At 35.3% G+C, this 15,383-nt stretch overlaps 1 protein-coding gene across 13 annotated transcripts in view; it reads left to right on the forward strand.

The window, feature by feature from the left end:
- LOC143257073 (cytokine receptor-like) overlaps positions 1–15,383 on the forward strand; it is a 120,614-nt gene that overhangs the window by 20,740 nt on the left and 84,491 nt on the right. For 4 of the 13 annotated variants that reach the window (XM_076515245.1, XM_076515244.1, XM_076515234.1 and 1 more), the window contains exon 2: positions 12,071–12,140. The exons of the other annotated variants lie outside the window; for them this stretch is intronic. The gene's annotated coding sequence lies outside the window, so the exon portion shown is untranslated. The remainder of the gene's footprint in view (positions 1–12,070; positions 12,141–15,383) is intronic. 13 annotated transcript variants of the gene reach the window in all.

A 15,383-nucleotide genomic window follows, 5' to 3' on the forward strand; every position in this document is an offset into this window, starting at 1 on the left:
TGAGAACGCTACATTAGCGATTCTAAGAACTTGTGAGAAAGTAATAAAAAAAAAATTATGGTTAACCAAATGATATATTGATAAGGATAATCTATACGTGCATATAGATAAGATTTTGCTTGTGTTCATGGTATCAGTAATTTGTTTAACTGATTATAGAAGTTTTGGTACTTATGTATTATCGGGGGGAGGACATTAGCTCGAATACAATATTAAATGTATACAGTTTATGTAGATTAATTTGTTTTTTCTTGTCACAACAACAGAAATTATAAGAAAGCATTCGACTCGTATATAGTACGCAGAAGAAAAAAGTTTGAAGGCCGATACGTTTTGATAGCATTAAAAATAGAATTAAATGAATCATCATCATATAGCTACTGTCTCCATATAAATTCAGCTAAAGATGGCTCTATGATAAAACGTGGCTTAACTAGAAAATTTAAAAAAAAATTTTACTCGCTTTAAATTTAATCTCGTTACATTTATATTGAATCTGATAAAAAAATTAATAAATTAATGGTCCCCGTTAATTAAGTACCGAACTTTTTTTTTGCGCTTTGATTAGTATACGGGTTAATGTTACCAGGTGCATGGCATCATTTTCTGAATCGTTTGTTTTTTGTTAGTTTAGATATTTATTTATTTATGCTTTTTTTCAGCTTTTGTTCATATAAAATCCTTTAAGAAGTAAATGGATATCTGTTAGTTACTTATCTTTTGTTGATTATTTATTATTTCACCGCCGTAACTAATAAATGGCAAGATTATTCAGTAAAACCTCCTCGCGTTCGATCGATGATGCAAATCGATAACCTTTCGCATGTCTTTCACCAGGTGGCGATAGCAGGTAACACAAACAGTCAATGTGTGTAATAAAGTAATAACACAGTTATATTACCAATGAACTTGTATAACAAAAATATGTACGGTAATCAACGAAACCAATTTCTTATATGAGAAACGCAACATGATTTTCAATTGGTGTTATTAACAAATTACGAAACACAAGCGAAACGTATTATAGGTGATACGTTTATTAATTAACTCGTGAGTGTCGATAACGTTATTATAGTGAACAAGACCAGGTGATTGGGTGGGACAGGGTATTGTGCATACCTTCCGCTAGGTGGTGCTAACAGACTTACAAAAACCAACCACACTTAGAAAATTCATATGTAGCATGTAGAGGTTATAAGCGTTTAAATCAGTTAAGCTATAAGAAAGTAGAAAATATATATTAAAGCTACGTTTATGAATGTTTTGTAGTATGTCTGTTTGACAAGAAAATTGTTCTCGGTAAGGTATAAAATATACGCTATTATGGTCTAATTCCAGTTGAAACCATAAAATTATGTTTAACTCTATTATATCAAGGAAAGATACCAACAAAAAAAAAAAAAGTTAAATACGAAAGAAACTTGCAAACATGAGTATATAGTTTGAATTTTGTTGACAGCTGTGTTCTAGAAGAAATCATTCGTTTCGGGGACATACGATACATTTTCACAATGCAAGACTTTCCTTTCAAATAAAGTTGTATCAGTGTGCAAGTTAATGCAAGGAGCAGTGAGGAATGTACAGAATAAATGATACTTGAAGTCATTTTGTGTACAGATAGGCTTGACTTACTTATTGAAAATGGCGAACAACACACTTCATACCTTCTGTAACAGTTTATAAAACAATACGTACCAGGTTCAAATTTTCGAACCTCCTTCCCACCAAATATGTTTGTTCCTTTCAGCCATAGAAGCGTCATAATTGATGGTCAATCTCACCATCCGCTGGCAAAAGGTAGCCCAAGAGTTGATAGTAGGCGTTGATGACTAGACGCTTTGCCTCTAGTCTGTCACTGCTATATTAGGGACCACTAGTGCAGATAGCTCGCGTAGCTCTCTGCGAAATTCAAACCAATTTAAATGTTAAAACTTTCCAGAGTAAGACTGGTGGTTTTCGGTGTGTGTCTAGTAAAATTTAGTTCTCGTTAACAAATATTTAAACGTATGTTAGTCTGTAACGATAAATGGTTTGGGCGTGGCTTAATGGGTAGCATTCTCAAACTGTTAATTCGATTATACTCAATTCACGGCTTCTCTTCACAAAAACAAGTTTGGGGAAGGGGGTCAAAGATGCTTTGTTTTCAGTGGCATAAGAATAACTTGAGTCGGTAGGGGACGCTATTATCTGTTAGAATTAGGGATGGTTGTTAATAGTTGTTGTGTAGCTTTGAACATAATCGGTTCTAAATATGAAACAGTAAAAACCCTATGTATTGTTTACGGCATGACCTGTCTTCATCAGGATCAAAGCGTTATTTTTATGATCATCAAAATTACCAATTACAATTTCGAGAATGGCATGTGATTAGATAGACAAGTTTATATAGCACGAATTAATGAACTACAAAACTGGGAAAGAAAAGTTCAATGTTTTTCAGTGGCGTAACTACAAACACATCCCCCCCCCTCATTCAAAAAGTAATTCGGCCTCCGACATTTAGTTCTCTATAATTTGACACGACTGTCTGATTGACGTCATTAACTCAATATACTAGTGCAAACCGCTCTTTAATTCAAACAAATTAAATTCTGTGTGTCTTCCATTGTCGGTAATTTTTAAGTTTGTCAGGACCTTCTCTCCCCCTTCTCTTTTGGGAGTATTTGACAATTATGTGTTAAGTACAAACTCTGTGGGTGATATTAGAATTACAAATGGGCTGGAAAGAACAAAGAAGTGAACATTCATAATTAGAAGAATAAGTACTGTTTCAAAATCTAACGGCCTGGCATGGCCTCCAGGTGGTAAGGGCGCTCGTATCGTAATCTGAACATCGCGGGTTCGAATCGGCTGAAAGGGCGTTATATCGTAACTGTCAATCCCACTATTCGTTGGTAAAAGAGTAGCTCAAGAGTTGGCGGTGGGTGGTGGTGTCTAGCTGCCTTCCCTCTAGTCTTATATTGCTAAATTAGGGATGGCTAGCGCAGAGATCCCTCGTGTTGCTTTGCACAAAATTTGAAAACCAAAATCTAATACGTTTAGAAACAGATTTTAGCATTTAACTTGTTTTTATTTTTCAGTATATCGTAGTTTCCAAGTTTATGTTTAAACGATCAAAATGTCGCACTGATAACCAGATAAGGTCTGTTAATTAATAAGTTTTTGCTCATTTTTGATGTATTTTGACCACGCCTTGTTTATATAACTAAAAACCGGCGCCAGTAAGATCATCCATTTGTTGTTGGTATTGATAACTTTTGCGTCGTGTACATCAAACTATTTTTGGTTACAAAGTCAAGCCTCGTCTTTTCTGGAGTGTGAGTAAATATTGGGAATTCTAAAAGTAACTTCAAGCGGATAAGTCGCTTTTAATTGTTTTATCAACATTTATGTAGATTGGTAACACTAATGAAAGTTCCCACTCAGAACGCAGCATGATAGTACAAGTTTTTGTTTAATCACATTCGTTGCTGGTGTGTAGTCAGAAGTGGTTTTCATTCTCTCTCTTTCTCTCTCTCTCTTTTTGAAATCAAACGGATGAAAAAGTAGAAGTTTGTTTACTTAACTAACAAATAAAACGCTGTTCTTTAGACGAGTTTTTTTTTAAGGTTTTTTTTGAACACGTGTGTGCATTCATTGTCGTATGCAGGTCTTGTAGCCCATACACGATCACCCATGTCATATTATTGAATTTGGTTTAAATGGAGTGATACTGAAATAATGGTATATGAATTACGCAGGAGAAAAAGGAATGATAACAGAAAGGCTTCTACATTCACGTAACTGATAACGCAGCCAAATATGTTTAACCCACTTAGAAATATTTAAATAGTTACCCTACTGGAAGGATCCTATTCGTGTGGATGCGTAACTTCCATTAAGGAGACCCAAAATCGAACCCAGGTCATTGTTAACACAGGAGTCACTTCTTCCTAGAACTTCCCTTATTTCAGTAACAGATCAGCAGCCAAAACGTAGAATTAAAACTAGTTAGTAAATATTCTGTATCTTAAGGTGGTGGTCCTCATGAATAAACGAAATTATAGTGGTAGCGACTATCAAATTTAGCGTGGCACTTGTAAAGAAACGTTTGGAGGACTAATGGACTAATATACAAAAGTAGTTTAGGCGACAAGGACAACGTTTCAAAAAGTATTTTCTTAGTTAATAATTATTGCACCATGGAAATAATAATTGAAACGACAGATATTCAATGTGAATACAGATATTCCATTCAATATCGGTCATACCCGTTTTCATCTATTGATGGAGCTAAGTTAGTAGGCTTAGTTTAAACGTGTAACATATATATTACAGCTGTATTAGTGTCGTTAATTCATTGACTTCAAATAAATTGCTTTTTTTCATATTACACCGTCAGTTAGAACGAGATTCGTATATTTTCTAATTATAAATCTGAGTATGCTTCATATATTATTGTATCTTTTTAAATATCTACCTTTTCCTCAACAGAAAAACAAGAAAATATTAAATGAAAATATCTGATTATTTTATTTGCTAACATTTAATGGGCATTATGTGGATAAAATACAACTTTATGTGCATCTCAACTGAGCTCGTAATTTTTATGTTCAACATGTTTCGGTGCTTTTTTCATGTTCGTATTTAAACATACTCGTTAGACTTCATGTAGCTATACTTACTTTCATATTCACTGACATTAAAGAACACTCCTCAGTACGTAATCTGAGGGTGACGGGTTCGAATCTCCGTCGCACCAAACATGCTCGCCCTTTCAGCCGTGTGGGTGTTATAATGTTACGGTCAATCCCACTATTCGTTGGTAAAAAAGTGGCCCAAGAGTTGGCGGTGGGTGGTGATGACTAGCTGTCTTCCCTCTGGTCTTACACTGCTAAATTAGGGACTGCTAGCGCAGATAACCCTCATGTAGCTTTGCACGAAACTCAAAAACAAACACTGAACAGTATGATTGGTTGTGATTCTCCCTGTACGAATCTTTAACAAGTCGGTGATTTTTGAAAGCCCTTCTAGTCATTGTAGTTTCATACTGTTGTATTAAGTACATAAAGACCACAGGCGTCGCTTGGGCCCACAGGCGCAGAAAGTTTTGGCGTTTCAGTATAATATCGATCACGATCCTTTATTTTGATTTTTGCAGGACAGCAAATGGGGATTTCGGGTGCAGATCTCGTGCGCCAAGGCGTAGCGACGTCTCTGACACAAACGATTAGATACAGTTTTATACCCTGTTAGCAGTGGGGTTATCAATGACCCCTACCTATTGCCATTATTTCATACAGGCTGAGGTACCTGCCCTTTGTCCGGATTATGAACTTAAAAATATGTTGGGGTGGATGTTGTGATATATAACACAAAAATCTTAATTTTCACGTAATTATAACGTATTATTACAGTATTTATTATTACCTTACCAAAAGTTTTATATAAGCTATAGGGACTCAATTTGTACGGACTTAAAACATGGCGCACACTGTTTATGAAAGTGACTTTATTGGGAAGAAAGTGGTGGTGGTGCTCTCTGTTGCTCGATTTCAAATGTCTTTCTTGAGTGTTTCACGTGATTAATTAAGTGACGCTCATTGTTTTCAGAAATGTATTACGGGCCGAAGTTGAAAGGTCATTGGTCAAAGTAGGAAATGTATGTAATTCAAGAAACAGCTCTTTATGTAAGCCTTATGGTGGCTATTGTAGTAGAAACGTAAGGTGAGTTTATGTATAATTGAAATAGTTTCGGCCATCCTTTTCATTGCATTCTTCCATTAAGAGTGCTAGCACACACTCCGAGATAAATAATAGACGTTTGTGTGCCCTTCTACATGCTGTGTGTATGTTGTGTTATAAAAAATTTAATAGTTATGTTTTTAATTTGGTGTGTAAGGACGTGACTCTATATATGAAGGTGGCAACGTTAACTTATGTCACGAATAATAAATATTCTAATGGAATGAAGGGGTTATTACCCACTTTTAATAGGCCTCTTGTTTCAAATTGTCATCTCGCAAAATTTGGTTGAGGCTGTTCCAGCGACCCTAGTAGTAGTTAGATAAGGGGCAGACATACAGACGTATTTTTTGTTATTGCTTTATATATATGTGTAGATAAAGTTGCGAAATAGAGTTAAGCATAGTCTTGTTTGGAAAAGTATTTTATCTGAAGAATGTTTTTTTTTTAATTTCGCGCAAAGCTACACAAGGGCTATCTGCGCTAGCCGTCTCTAATTCAGCAGTGTAAGACTAGAGGGAAAGCACTTAGTTATCGCCACCCACCGCCAACTCTTGGGTTACTCTTTTACCAGCGAATTGTGGGATTGATTGTAACATTATAACGCTCCCACGGCTGAAAGGGTGAAAATGTTTGGTGCAACGGGGATTCGAACCCGCGGATTATGAGTCGAGTGCCTTAATCACATGGAGATGCCGGGCCTCGTTTTGTGGAATACAACAGCTTGTCCTTTCTTCTTTGTATTATTAATAGGCGATCATGGCTAAGTTATGAGCTTAATTTTATTACATCACTTGCAAATATCTTTGACTAAATAGCAAAAATCGGTGTTATTCCAATTACTTAAAGAATATGGAATTTTAGCGATAAAATATGCTTTTAATTTTTGGAAGTTTGCAAATAATGTTTGAGGTAAGTCTGGTCTCTTCACCATATAGATATATTGTTCCATTTCGTTCTATTATTAAGTAACGTCTTGAACGATCTTATTTTAATTTATCTACGACTATGGCTGTGTTTTTGGTATCTATGTAAAAAATTAAGTGCAGGGAATACTCCTTCAAATATGCATTTGAAAATGAACCAGCCATTTTTATTGGTCGTCGAAAATGCACCGACAGAAGGTTAAGCGAATTAACATCTATTTTCATCTTTTCGATAATTCTATACCGAAAGGTTGTCAGAGGGCCTAGATTTGATAACGATATTTCCATTGTAAAAGCTTTTAATCAGTCAAATGTGTTTTTATTTCGGTTATTGAAACACTAGTATCTATCAGTTTTAGTAGGGTGAGTCTAACCGTCACCACCCTTCTCAGTATTTATTACCTTACAGCAGACACGGGATGGATTGGTTTTGTGCTATAAACGTTATCTTTGACGTATCCCCATAAAAGAAAAGCCCAGAGGTGTGAGGTCTCATGAAGGTGGGAGAAATTCAGTGCTACCTTTTCGCTCAATCCATCTGTTCGGCAAACCTTCATCAAGATAGACCCTCACATTACGATAGCAGTGGGGAGGTGCTTCATCTTGCTGGAAATAAAACTCCTCTAAATTATTCTCAATGCATGGCACGACAGATTCTTGCAGCAAGTTCAGATAAACGAGATCAGTGACTGTGTTTTCGAAAAAGAATGGTCCAGTTACGCCCGAAGCTGATAATCTACACCTCAAACTGTAAACTCTGGTAAGTTTACGTGGTGTTCAACCGTAACATGCGGGTTCTGAGGTGCTCAGTAGGTGTAGTTGTGGCGATTGAGCCGTTTAACTTAATTGTGGCCTCATCACTACAGACATTCTTGTTTGGAAACTGTGCATCCTCTGCAGATTTTACCAGGTACCACTCACAAAATTCAATTCTCCGGTCAATATAATCTTCCTTAAGGGCGTGGACTTATACCAGGATAAAACTTTTCCAATGAACGCGCTTCAACACGCGAGGGACGCTCGATTTTGGGATTCCTGTTTCACGGGCTGTTTGCCGAAAAGTTTTTCTTAGAGATTGGTAGAGACTTACCAACAGCTCTGCTTCTCGTGTGGGACTGTTGGACGATCCCAATCTTCCAGAACGCCCTTTATGGGCGTCTTGAACAGTTCTATTTGTTTTAAACTTATTTCTGATACGAGTGATGGTGAGTCGCGTAGGTGGATATGTTTGAAACTACCTTCTAAACCGTCTTCACACTTCAGCTATGTTCTCACACTTCCAGTAACACTTTAAGATAAATTTCCTTTTTTCAAAGCTTAGTCTCGCTTCTGCTATTACTTCAAATCAGTTGTATCTGTAAAGAAAGAAAGTTTGAGTGAGTTATAATCATTCAAAGTCTGTATACATTTTTTGTGACACCCTGTAATGTATGCAGCAGCGTAATGTTTTGTAGTTTGTTGTTGACTATGTATGTAAAAACAGCTCGTTTGGGTTGGGAAAAATTTTTACGTAGAGGAGCGAACAACGTTTCCTACCTTCTCCGGTTATTGTGTTGTTGATCATGTTGTTCTAGGTGTGTGTGTGTAATTTTTCAACGGTTTTCGGAAGAAATTTGTTTATTAATGAAGTTTTTGTTTTATTTTGTTAATTTCGTCGTTAATTTTAACGGTTAAGCATAGTTTTGTGGCTTTGTTTATTTGGTTTCTTTGTTTTGTTTCTTGTGCTGGGTTACAGGAAATGTATAGTCCAGTATGGGCTATTTTTATCTGGATTACTTTTTTGAATTGTATATTGGTTGTTGTGATCTTGAAGGTGAAAAATGCTATTTGGTTAGTTTTTTAGTGTTCAGCTATTTGGTTAGTTTTTTAGTGTTCACAGGTGAACGTGGTTGAAAAAAAAACTAAGCGTGTGTTCTGTATATGTGAATTCAGCAATTGTATCATCAACATACCTGTACCAGTATAATGGTTGATGTAAGGCTGAATTAATCGCTTGAGATTCAATCTGTGTCGTGAAAATTTGGCTGGAACTGGTGACACGGGATCTCTTGTACTAACCATAATCTTCAGGAAGAAGGGACATCTGCTGCATATAAAATTGTATGCCAAGGAAACTTTTCGTAGTGCTTGAATGTTTCTGTTGGTTGTGGAAATTCTTGCTATATCCATAGTATGTTTTGATCATGATACAAAAACGTGTGCTCTTATACATACTATATTGTGTATACGTTTAAAGAACTTTAGTGTGTTTGTTATATGCAACAAACACGATAACCTTGATGCAACAGTGTTGTGATAACCAGTAAACTTTTCTGAATGCCTGCGCCTCTCTTTCTGACATAATTCTGTTTGTATAAATGTAGTTTAATTGTGTGCCCCATTTTTAGTGATTATTTATGTTCGAGCCGCAGGTAGATGTACACAGTTTGTTACGTTGTGTAACGTGAAGGTTGATTCAGCGGTAACGCAGACGACATGAATATTTTGTTCTGTGCTCATGATGTATGAAATGTGTCATGGTTAATAATGAACCACACTCAGTATCAAGGGGTTCCTGTTACATTATTGTATTTATTATTGTATTTATATTATTATTATTATTATTATTATAGTAAATGTGTAAAACAAGATTTTACTGAAAACGTGGCATCTATAAGAAAAATAATTTAGGTAAATTTTTAAGATCTTAAATGACACGTACAAATGTGTGGAAAATAATTGTTAACCACATTGGTGGACAAATTGGAAGTCTCCTATGTTAATAATACTTCCACGGTAAAAACACTGACGCTATGATTTTCGTTATTCCACTGCGCTCCCTGGTGGCACAGCGGAATGTGTGCGTACTTGCAATGCTAGAATCCGGGTTTCGATAGTCGGGTGGGCAGAACACAAGCAACCCTTTTTTTAGTTTTGCTGAACTACAAACAACCAACCGTACAAAATTATACAGCAGTGTTTCCCAATCTGTAAGGCGTTCCCACCCCTCTAAGAGTAGCAAATAAATTTTATTAGGGGGTCGTCGATTAGGATAGAGAAAATAGTGCACTACTGCAAAATTAAGCATTTTAGTAATTTTTTGTTAATGAAAGTAATAAATAATCGCAGCAACATACGTAACATTTTAATGTGTGTATTCTTATATTATACTTCGTCACTTAACTCAGTCTTTCTCTCACGTAAAGAAAAAGGGGAGAGAGGTTACGCAAAAAATATTTTTGTTGGGTGGGTGTCTCAAGTGATTTGTAATGTGGGGGGAACATACCACAGTAGAGTTGTTGATTGGTGTTTGGTCATTGAAAATATCCCAATCTAAATAATCTTGGTCGATATTTGGTTTGTCAACAATTCAGGTCGGATTGAACACTTAAAATAGTTTAATACAAATACCATATATGTATGTGTACATCCGCGTGAAACTCGAATATCTAGACAATGTACTCTTATTTAACGTGGCTGATAATAAATACGCATAGTTGGCTCAATCAGAGGACTTTGTTTTGAATACTTACATACGTTGAGCTTCATACTTCAAGTTGTAACTTAAGAATTCAGTGAAGTGATTGAACCGTTCGTAGGTTCACGCGCTTGAAAGCTCGTGCTTTCGCTTGTGAATGAAAACCATAACGACAGTTAAATGATTTGGCTATACACATTTATGGTAGAGCCAACGCTACGTCAATGTACGAGGTGTATGTTACATGCAAAGCACTCTGAACTAGCACAGTTGATAGATACATGCAGGGTTTTTATGTAACTTTTTTTGTACAATTAACATCTATAGTACCTTTTCTATTCCTCTACTGTAATTAATTAAAAACATCTGCTAAAATATTGGTTTCGCATGCAGTATCAATTAAAAATTTCCATTAGCACTGTGTTTGTCGAATACGGAAATCGATATTCGTTCACATGTGATTAAAGATTTTCCACTGAATGTAATTTGGAATTTTCTTTCAAAGTAATCAGCAGGAGGATGGACAACACTTTAAATAAATTTAGAGCAGTTTATTGGAACTGTATGAGTACTTTGTGATATCTCATTTATTAGTGTTAATAGAAGGAATATCACCTTTTAAGATAACAGGAATTTATCGTGGGAAAATAGCGTTTCGATATAATTTAAATTATTGAAAAATGATTCATCTTGTAGAAACACGAAATCACATAAATACGTAGCAGATCTCTCCTGAATCTTAAGTGAATGTATCACTCAATGTTCAGAAACCTTTACAAAAATAGATTGTATGTATCTTGGGTGAGTACGTACGATCAGGTTTTTATCTGTCTAGCGGTAAGTCTACAGATTTACAACGCTGACATTAGGGTTCAGTTCCCCTCAGTGGACTAAGAAGATAATCTGATGTGGCTTTGCTATAAGAAAACACAAGTATTCACACAGGTTTCTATCTATCTTGATGGTTTATGTCGAAAATTAACTTTCAGACATTGGTTTTAACCTAAGTTTTCACAACTCTGAAGAAATTTTTATTTTACAATTTAATAAGTGGAATAGTCTCCTTGAATGTTAATAAATTTCCTTATATTTTTAAAGATAATGGTAGCAGCTGAGAATAAGTTTTTTTTTTTTTTTTTTGGGGGGGGTGCAAAAAGCTTTTCAGTAATTTTATGCAAAGTTGCACAAGAACTATCTGCACATAACAGTACTCAATGTTAATTATTGAGCTAAATTTTTGCCTGACCGACAAATTGGATCTGACTATGATTCTTAAAATGTACCCATGGGACGCTTCTTTTTTTTTTTCGGCAACCCGACGTGAATGAAAACCATAGCGACACGAAATCACATAAATACGTAAGCTGAATTCTTAGCGTGAGCACGTTAACCGCTAGGCCACGTCAAGCTCCACAACGTGTCAGAAAACGATTTTTTAAAATTACTTAGATGTTACATTAGAGTGACGGCTGTTTACAACAACCGTGAATACATTTCCTTCTGTATTAATCCAGTGCCGTTTTTATGCATACATCTTCCTTTGTACAGAAGGCAAAGAATTTGATTTGAACGTCGAAACCCTTTATAATTTTATTGTTGGCCCCCCATTGGCACAGCCGAATGTCTGCGGACTCGCACCGCTACAAACCTGGTTTCGATACCCGTGGTGAGTAGAGCACAGATGGACCATGTGTGGCTCTGTGCTTAATTACAAACAAAATTGTGTTGGTACATTATTGCAGTAAAATGGAGTTATTGGTTAACACACAACTCGAACTGTTTCTTTATATGTTAGTTTAACGAATAAAAGGAAGGGACAATAATGAATCATGTAGTAATGAGTTAAGTTTGTTTTAGTTTCATTCACTATTTGATTGATTTCACGCGCTTCTTGAAACTGTATCAAAACCTTTTAGAAGTGACTTAAAGAAAACAACTAATTCTGTTTAATACATAATTTCAGTCTCCTGCGATACTGTTTTTAAGTCTCGTGAACTCCATGTTTGTTGAAGAGGAGGAATGAAACCAAATAAGTAAGAAACACCATAGGAGTATTTATTTGTTTGTAGCTTCAAACTTGACATTCTCTTTAAATGCGAGGTTTTGTATCCCCTTGAGTCTAATGTATTTCACGTTTTCAAATACCAGTAAGTCAAAAACGAGTTTTAAAGTGTTTTCACCTTGTCTGTTTCAAATTAACATTTAGTTATTATTGAGTTATACTGTAGTGTACTCTCGTCACCAATGCGTAGTTATCCTTTAACCATATCGATCTAAAAATCATCAGACGATTGATTTGTTCATTGAGCTACGCTTAAGATTTCTGATATGTATTGAAACTTGAAAAAAAAAGTCGAGTGTTTTAAATATATATTACAAATTCATTTTTCATTTATGATTTTTATATAACTCATTCAAAAGTAAACACTTTGTTTACATTTCTGTATCTACTGCAATAAATATTCTTAATAGTCGTATAGCCGAACAATATTATATCATGATAACTGACACATTTAATGGAAGTTACGTGGAAAACTGTGAATCTACATAATATATTTTAATATAGTGACCGTTAAGTAAGGTGTATTTGTCTTTAGAAATTTTGTATTAAATATAAACACTAAACAGCGGATAAAATTCACACAGATCCCGGAAAATGGCTCAAACATGTTGCATTTTCTTTTGGAAAGTTTGCGTAAGTGCTAGAATTTGAATGCTTGCATTTATAGCACAAATAATATGTAATATTCTGGACCGTTTCATAATTAGTGCATTATTTCTGATTATATTTCACTCCATTTTGAACATGTCACATGTTAAACTCGAATTATCCTTTAATATTAAATCGTAGTTCTCTTTGTATTTATGTACGTGCTCCAACGTCCAACATGCTACGACTCGTTGTGTTTGTTCGATATCTTAGATTTATTGTTTTATATTTAACAAATATTACAGTAGGGACTGAGGAATTGTACTTAACTTTGAAATAATGTGATAAAATTATTTATTTTCCGTTACCCACCAAACGCCATCGTCGAATGTGAATATCTTCCCATTTGTGAAACAAATGCTGTAGGTTAGTTATCTGTTATGTACTGAAACAAGACTGATTGAAACTATTATCCAGATACATGTAATATATTAACGGTTTACTGTAATATTGTAAATATTCTTACCGTGTTACAACAAAAGCATTATTATTAACAACTGCTTTATACTATGATGTGATAATTGTATCAGGATAATTTGTAACATAATTTAGAAGTAAAAACATGAAACTGTAATTCTAGATATACGTGTCGAAACAGTAAGTCAGTAGGTTAATTTCATGTTTCTCGTCACGTGTGTGTGTGTGTAAGCGTATAAATTCATGTTAGAGCCTGAATTTGTCCTTTTTTTTTAATGACTGTGGACTGTGCAGTTTTCACAGCCTTTTTCAATGAATATAACTGCTTAGGACAGTGTGTTATATAAATTTAAAGTTTCTAGTCAGAATTGTTTAGGCCTAGCTGTTTATAGTTACTTTCGGCTTAAACAGTTTAAGTATATCAAAGACATTGACTTTTGTTTCATTTTTGTTGAAACCTTTTAAATTTTTAAATTCATATTTCCTGAACAAGGAGTATGTCGTGTTCTAATTCCCCCCTTTTGTGTTTTCTCTCCCTTCTCTCGTACTGTCATTTTTATAAACGTGTTGTTTTTGTAAGTTATATACTTTGAAATATAAGTCTGACCACGTGATTTTGGGATAATTATTTTACGTACTGGAAGGGAGATAATTTACCCTTTATCAAAACTGATTCTTGAAATTGCAAATACTGACTATACTTAACCGTTAATTATCAAAGAAGTTATCTCGCAATTCACTCGTATTTTGTTTGCCATATCTTTAATTCTTGTCAATAAGGCCTAGTCACAGAGCAAATTACTATTCTTATTACTAGCCGATTACCCATGGTGCCAGTGCTCACTTGGTGTGCCAGTAGTTGGTAGGATGTCAGTGCATGGTGGCTATGAGCGATTATACAGTACTCTCTTGATGTTTTTTTTTTTTTTTTCTCGTCTAAAGACAAAAGATATTTAGATGTTGGTGAACAACATAGGCAAAGTGCTAATTAATGGTAGTGACACTATCTATCGCTTTGTAACTCTCTAATTCGTGAAAAACAATTAGATCAGCATGTGACGTATTTATAACGTCATATCTGCACACTGTGTGTTCGTAAGTAAATAGCATCGCTTCGAGAAATTTTAAGTTTTTCTCAATTTCTGTCCACAAATGAGTATTATGCTTGAATACCCAGTAGATAGTTGAACAATTGATAATACAGAACTGTTTCTGATGCTAGTTATCGCTTTATAACTCCGTAAATTCCCGGTCGCATCAAACATGCTCGCCCTTTCAGCCGTGGGGGCGTTATAATGTGGCAATCCCACAATTCGTTGGTAAAAAAGTAGCCCACGAGTTGGCAGTGGATGGTGATGACTAGCTACCTTCCCTCTAGTTTTACACTGCAAAATTAGGGACGGTTAGCGCAGATAGCTCTCGAGTAGCTTTGCGCTAAATTCAAAACCAAAAACAAAAAACTCCGTAAACGTCGAATATACGTGTAACCTCTCCACCTTCATTTTGCTCCACTACGTGCAGCAAATTCAGCTGCTCAATTTTTTTCTGTACATTCGAATGAAGAAAAATAAAGTTCTTTGTGACGGGAAACGGGAAAAAAATTGCTACCACTATTGCAAATCTACATGCACACAGGATAAAAATTTTACGAAACTGGAGGTTTTACATCAAGTAGTAAGTTTTTTTCCAGTGCGATACATGTAAGCAAGAGTTTCATTATTGCTATTATAACAATAGAAGATTGACATGCCGAATGCCACAGGAACGTTTATCTAATCAGTTATGGTGTTTTTTTTTATAGGTTGACGTCGTGCTTTGTGTAAGGAAGTTGAGTATGAAGATGTTTACACAGACTTTTAGTTACGTGGCAATTTAGAGCGTACTTTGGGTAATTATGAGACCTTGTGATAACGGTACGCTTTAGGATCATTGCCAAGTTGTGTTCTGCGGGTAAACCGTAAAGAGAGCTTTTACGCGTTAAGGCAAGTCTCGTGTACATGTGGAACGCTCGTGTGAGTGTAACAGTTCATATGTTATCATATGTTTTGTTGTTTTTTCTGTACAGTTTTCAGCTCCAAATTTCTCAGTGAATTACAGTTGCGTTAGGTACAACGTAGAGACTATATCCGGGTGAGGGCTAGACAAAAGA

Source organism: Tachypleus tridentatus, chromosome 7, assembly GCF_004210375.1.
Source record: "Tachypleus tridentatus isolate NWPU-2018 chromosome 7, ASM421037v1, whole genome shotgun sequence".
NCBI lineage: Eukaryota > Metazoa > Arthropoda > Merostomata > Xiphosura > Limulidae > Tachypleus > Tachypleus tridentatus.